The sequence below is a fragment of the Corapipo altera genome, unplaced genomic scaffold (genome assembly GCF_003945725.1).
Source record: "Corapipo altera isolate COAL_440 unplaced genomic scaffold, ASM394572v1 1b, whole genome shotgun sequence".
Taxonomy (NCBI): Eukaryota; Metazoa; Chordata; class Aves; order Passeriformes; family Pipridae; genus Corapipo; species Corapipo altera.
In genome coordinates this window covers 9,752,292-9,759,346 of record NW_020884881.1, presented here as the reverse complement: position 1 = coordinate 9,759,346, position 7,055 = coordinate 9,752,292, and the positions used below count along the sequence as shown (strand labels likewise).

Sequence of the window (7,055 nt, the reverse complement as noted above, 5' to 3'; positions counted from 1 at the left end):
TTACCCCGCGGAGATGCGCTGCACACCCGCGAAAACCTTGCAGATCAAAAGCCCTGAAAAATATGGCTCTTTGAATCATTTTTGTCACAAAGAACGAGGTATTAAATCACTACTTTCGTGCACGAGTGAGAAACCAGACATGGAAGGCGCTAGGCAGAGCTGGATTTTGGGTTTTAGTGCTCTACCTCTAATGCCCTCTGACTATACCTTGAAAAGTAATGTTTCCTTTTCTTTTTTCTTTTCTTTTTTTTTTTTAATACCTATTAATCCACACAGAGGGTGGCTGGGCACTGGAACAGGCTCCCCAGGGAAGTGGTCACAGCACCAAGCCTGACAGAGTTCAAGAGGAATTTGGACACTGCTCTTGGCCACATGATGTGACTCTTGGTGATGGTCTTGTGCAGGGCCAGGAGTTGGACTCTGTGATCCCTTTGGGTTCCTTCCAACTCAGGATATTCTGTGATCCTGAAATCACCAATCCAGCACCTGTAAGCCCTGGGCTGGTATCTTGTTCCCGAAATGCCTGGCAGTGCACCCGGGCACAGACACCCGGAGTGGCTGTCACCAAGGGGAGATCACCCTGCCACTCGGTGCACAAGATCCTGTCGAAGCAGAACAGACACTACTGAAAAGTGAATTCACGAGGGGCTCTGGAGTCAAGAGGTTGGTGACCCAAAAGATACAAAGAACCATATCATGGATGTGAGCATCATTTTAAGATCCTATCCTCACCAGAGACATTAGTGCCACCTATGGAAATACTGGTAAGACCTGTGCAATACTATGTCCACTTGTTTACAGCCGCTGTTTGTGAGTAACCATTCTGTGACAGAAGAGCTTCAATCTGACCTGTCTTCCTCTCTTTACACATATCTCAGGTACAAAGCCTCAGAAATTTCTGAAAACAGAAGAAGAGAAACTGGATAACTAGAATTTTTTTTTTCAACAAAAGTTACAAAAATATAACTGCTTGAATGAGTTTACCACCCTCATGCTCTGGTGGAAGGGTTGCAAGCCAGCAGTGATTATCACCTCATCAAGCATATGCCACTTATTCTTCCCAGAAGATACTGATAAGAGGAAGCTCCAAGAAGTATCTCAGTTCTCAAATGCAAAGAACATGCTTCTCAGATCTTTGAAGACATGTCTCTGAAATGTCAGTATGTCCACATCTGGCTCCACTGAGTGACTGCAAGGACCATAAAAAACCTTCCTTTACCATTGTCCATCCCAGGCAGCAGGTGCTCCAACAGTCACAGCTACCAGCAGACTTCCCTGCACGCCCAGACGCACATCCCGACCCGGGCAGAAGTCCAGCTGCTGCAGGAAAGTCCAGGCTGCAATTAGGAGGCCTCCCAGGTTCTGGGCAGCTCCAGAACTGCAGCCTGCTAAAGAATAAGTTTGCTGCTTTGGTCTCTTGGACCTCACTACCAAAGGTCCATAGCAGTTCTCATTTAGGCCACGTGCATCTTTCCCTCTGTGCCTCAGTTCTCCAGCTAACAAAATGGAATGACAGCATCAACTAAACTCCCTGGGGTACTGTTTGGGGTTTTTTTCCAAATAAAAAACAACCCAACAATCTATGATAAAACACCAGTGAGCACCTCGAACACCAAATTATCTACTTTTGTAATCAAGTATAGCTGTTAAGTATAACTTAGAACCACATGGTGGATAACACCTGAGCACTGGAAAACCCACTCATATTACAGTAAAAAAAACTTCTGATGTGTTAAGAACTATGCTGTACGGCACAAAGGCTCCACAAACAGCTTTAATACATCTTCATTTTCAACTATACAATCATCTGTTATTTTAAAATAGATTTGTAGTGCAACATAGGACATTGGTGTTGATCACACAAATTATGAAATGCATTGGATGTATTGCTACTTATTTTAATTATTGTTTTAAACAAGATCAAATAGACCAAAGAACAGTGGCACAGTATGATCAAAAAGATCTACTGCAGAACTCAACCACATTTTCAGAACACTGCAAAAATATTTCTCAGAAAGACAGTGCTTTTAAGAAAATTCAGAAAACAGTTACTGTGACAAGTCTCTGAATATACACCTACTTTGTATCACACAGGTTAAAAGAGAGTACTTCTACTTTTTTTTTAAGGATCAGCACACCTGCAATTCTTTATGGATTCTCTCTTCTTACTCTGACCCAATATGGTTCAACAAGAACAGGATGCTTTCATTACCCATTGTGATAACACATTTGTATTGTCAGTACTAAAAGGTACATCACAGAAATTTTTGCGGGATGAAGAAGACTAAAGGTTGCAAAAACTTTGTGGAGCAAACTTATCCCTTTAGTACTCGGCTTTTCCTCCCCCACCCTTTTTTATGAAGGAATGTTAGAAGGCAGTGCTCTCAATTGCTTACTCTCACTTTTGGACAGAGATAAAATTGAGAATTCTGAGATGCAAAGTAAAGCTCATTTCCCCAGTGCCACAGATCTTTGGCACTGACTGACTATAAAAATGTTCCTCAATCTGATAATCCAACAGTTTTTATAATCCTTCTGAATATGCTTAACCCTGTTAAAATTGAAAATTGATTATATAAATGTATACTAACAAGGCAGGACTTTATAGCAAAACAAAGTCTGCAGTTTGAAATAAAGTGATCAACTGATCCACTCCATAATCAAGCCTCCACATAGGCTTTTCAATGGATGTCTAGAGATTATCACAATTAAGACTAACAATACCCTACAAATGTTCAAAACAAAATCCAAAATATAAGTTACTTCACTGCAAATTTTAAGTCTCTAGATGTTCCAAGAGATTCAAAAACATTTCTTCCCCATGGTATTTTAGCACATAATATAGTTTTATTTTTGGTAACCAAGTGGCAACAAAGATATATTTAATACAGCTGTAAGAAGAATTTAAATGAGATTTCATAGGGGAAAAAATTCTAGTGTTTTAACAAGCATTCCATTCCACAAGTTGATAAAACTTCTATCACAAAGTTTTGGAGTTTTTCTTTCCCCTTTTTCTCTTCTGTCAACTTGAAATATTTTCTTATTTGGGACTTACCTATCTCTTGTCTCTGCTATCTAAGACTTTTACAAGTGGACCCATTTTGTTCATTTTTAAAAGCAAATCTGTACCTTTACACATCCATACTGCACCATCAAGGTCGGGCTGATACCATCGTTTTTACTCCTGATACAATAATATGCCCAAAATAAGACAGATGAGTTTTACACTAGGTGCCTTTAGGCCGTAAGAGACTAATGGCTGCAGAAACAGTAATGTTTTCATTTTTTTATTTTGATTTTTTATAATTTACATATCCAGAAATATGGACTCAATTACAGAATTTATTAGAACATATAAATTGCATCTCAAGTCCCAATAAAAAAAGAAAAAAACCCTTCAAATTCAGCACCTCTTCCTGAAGGCCTCTTGGTTCAAGACCCTCCAACCTAACAAAGAGAACTAACACTTTCCCTTTTGGTTGATCTTCAAGTGCTGTGGCCCAGAGGTAAATGCCGGGCTGTTCAGAACAAAGAACCACACCTTTACAAGCTTTCATGAGTTAATTAGATAATTGCAGTGATCAGCACCCGGAGGTACAGTGAATCTCTGCTTAGTGAGCAAGCACTTATGTTCTCACTGATTTTTGTACCGTCCTAATTTGAGAGGCCACAAAAAGACAAGTTCTACTGTAAGTAGAACCACACCCAGAAGAATAGACCATAACACTGGCTGAAAAAAAGATGAAGATGAATGACAATTAGTGCTTGCAAATCTCAAAGCAGCCGTTAATACAACTCATTTCTCCAGTTACAGAATAACAATAAATTATTTTTATAAATTGTTATATAAATTATTGGGCAGTATCATTGTCACCAACTCCTCAGTCATTCTATGCACTTTATCAGCCTACTTTGAGGAATTTTGCACTCTGTACAGATTGAGTGGCAGACAACTGGCTCTCAGCCAAGGCCTGAGCAAAGCAGATACACTAAGTCTCTAAAGCCATACTATTCAAGCTGTGATTGAATGAAAACAAAAACCAGAAAGGCTCTGCACGGCCCAAAATGACTTCATAATCATCAGTATTTTTATTTTTTTAAACGAAAACAAAGCAGAAACTAACCATTTAGAGGGATCTGTGCTTGGAATTTTTTTTTTTTCAGCCTAGATGTTTGTGTCCTCTGAGATGTTCAGGAGTAAGTTGTGTGTTAGACCAGACAAAAAGACACCACATTAACTTAAAACAGGAAGGGATCTTCTTTTAGAGAAAGATAATTTGCTTTGTCAAAAAATAAGAGACCAAAGGCTTGGAAAAATGGAGAGCAGAGTTCTACAAAGAGATGCTGGCAGTTTCTAACCTCAAAGGGGACTTGTTGGAGAGCACCATGCCAAAGGTTCCAAGAAACCTGAGTTTCCACAATGATTCTAGAACAAACCACCTCAGAAAGGGTAAGGGAAGAAACTCTGCATGCAAGACAAAGAGGAGAAGTTCTTTTATTTCAATAATGGGAACTAGGAATCTCTGAGGAATATAAACATAATCTGGAAAAAAGAACAGGGGAGCAGAACTAACCCAGAGTTTTGTTTATTTATTTTTATCAATAAAAAACACACAGAGCTCTCCACAAGAAAAGAAAGATAAAAAAACCCCTAGATGCTGCTCAAGAACAGATGGAAAAGTGCGGACAAGGTATATGACACTGCACAAACTGTTCCCTACGACATATGGGTAGATATCAGAGTCACCACATTTTCAAAGTCAACTGACTGAAGTCACTGTTTCACTAAAAATTTAATCATGTCTACCGCAAACAGATTATCTCAATGGTCTACAACATGTTCATCAGTCAAGATTAAAATATCTTACTGACGGTGCATGTATTAAATTTATCCAGGGCAGAGATCCACTGTTGCAGAACTCAACTAATACAGCTTCTCCCCACCCCCTTTTGGGAGTAAGGGAAGAGGTGCACTGGCAGCTAAACAGAAGTACCTTCATTTTTTTGCAATGTAAACCCTTGCTACCCAAATTTCCATGCATTCTTTTTAAAATAAACATTATACTTAACAGATGAAAGAAAAATATACTTATTTTTTAATTAATAAGTAGGCTCATCCACATGTTTTGTTAGTGTAAGCTGATCATAAACACGTTTAGGGCTTTTCTTCCATTTTCTGTGTGGCATGTATGTTAGGACACAAACTCGAGGTGTTTTTAGTCTTTCTTCTACACTATCTTTAAATGTCTTTTTTCCTATCAATATCCATCCTAGTCTGTTCTCCATTGTCTTTTCCATACTTATGTCACATTGGTGCTACAGCTGCTTGGATCTTATACTTTGCCTATAAAACCCTTCTCCTGCTGTAAGCTGACTACTTCCAGTGTTACTGTCAAAAGAAATAATCCTGCTTCCCAAATCGATCTCTAAAGACCGACATGAAAATACTATACAAAGCAAATAAATCAAATTACCTATTCTAAGTAAATTTTCAGCCTTGAAGTCAAGAAATTAATTAGGAACTTGGGTATCACTAATGTGATTTTATGTGGACAGATCTATGTTTTGAGCTGTGGACAACTGTTGTACAAGTGACATGTTAAACAGTATAGACAGCAATAAAATAAAATTCTCCCAATGAGGTACTGGGTATCACTAGACAACATTAGGCAGATTTACACACAACTTCAGAGGTTCACTTGTTGCTATGTTTTAGATCATGTACTTTTAAAATAAATAGTTCTAAAATAGAATCACAGGCTCTGGCACCAGGGGTTTCAAAATGGCACAAACACAGAGCAAGCCTAAATTTGATAAACATATAAATACTAAATGGGGTAGTATGGAAGCACAGAGAGTATAACTGCCCTGAAATAAATTGTTCTTCCAGATGTTACTAAGCTTTTGAAGTGAGAAAAAAAAACCCAGTATGTTTATAGACTTCTTCAGGTCTCTCATGCATAACATTCACAGCAATGCTGAAACACAAGTCAGTGAGTGCCTCACTGACAAATAAGTGACAGAAAACCAGCTGTTTGCAATCTCCTGTTGGAGAGATTACATTAATATTTTTAGTATTATTCCTCTTCAGTATCATAAATAATATTTTGCTCAGGGCATGAGGAAATTACAATAGAACTTTTAAGGTTATGCTATACTTGAAATATTAAAATCACCATTTTAAGAAACTGTTTACTTCAAAATGATAAAGCAAACTCCCTCCTTTCCTAAAGGCATGTATAAGAAAAAGTCAGTAACAACAAAATGCATAGCATTTAAACATTTTTGTAAGAGTCAGGTTTTAGTTACTGCTCTGAATGATGCCCCCCCCCCGGACACAGTTGTCCCTCCTGGCTGCCAGGGCACTGCTGAGTCACATTCAACTTGCCATCAAACAGGACCCCCAGGTCCCTTTCCATAGCACTGCTTTCCAGCATCTCATTCCCCCATATGTACAGACATCCAGGGTTGCCCCATACCAGGGGCAGAATCCAGCCCCTTCCCTTGTTGAACTTCATATGGCTGGTGATTGCCCAGCCCTCTAATTTGAGGCAAGACATCAAAGTCTCTCTGCAGGGCCTCCCTGCAGAGCCTCGAGGAAGTCAACAGCTCTTCCCAGTTTTGTGTCATCTGGAAATTTGCTTAGTGTCCCTTCCAGTCCTGTGCCCAAGTCATTCATTTATGAAGATGTTGAAGAGCACAGGGCCCAAGATGGAGCCCTGTGGAACCCCACTGGTGACAGGTCTCCAGACTGATGTTCCCCCATTCACTATTACCCTCTGTGCTCCACCCGCAAGCCAATTGCTCACCCACCACATGGTGTGTTTATCCAGCTGTGTGCTGGACATTTTGTCCAGAAGGATCCTCTGAGAGACAGTATTGAAAGCTTTACTCAAATGCAAAAAGATTACATCCACTGGCTTCCCTTGATCATTGAGGTGGGTTACTTTGCCTTAAAAGGAAGTCAGGTTTGATAAGCAGGACTTTCCCCTCACAAAGCCGTGCTGACTGTGACCAATGACTACGCTGTCTTTCAGGTGTTTTTCAATACTTCC

At 39.4% G+C, this 7,055-nt stretch overlaps 1 protein-coding gene across 3 annotated transcripts in view; it reads right to left on the bottom strand.

The window, feature by feature from the left end:
• Positions 1–7,055, bottom strand: part of SRPK2 (SRSF protein kinase 2) — a 140,201-nt gene that overhangs the window by 92,618 nt on the left and 40,528 nt on the right. The window lies entirely within an intron of this gene.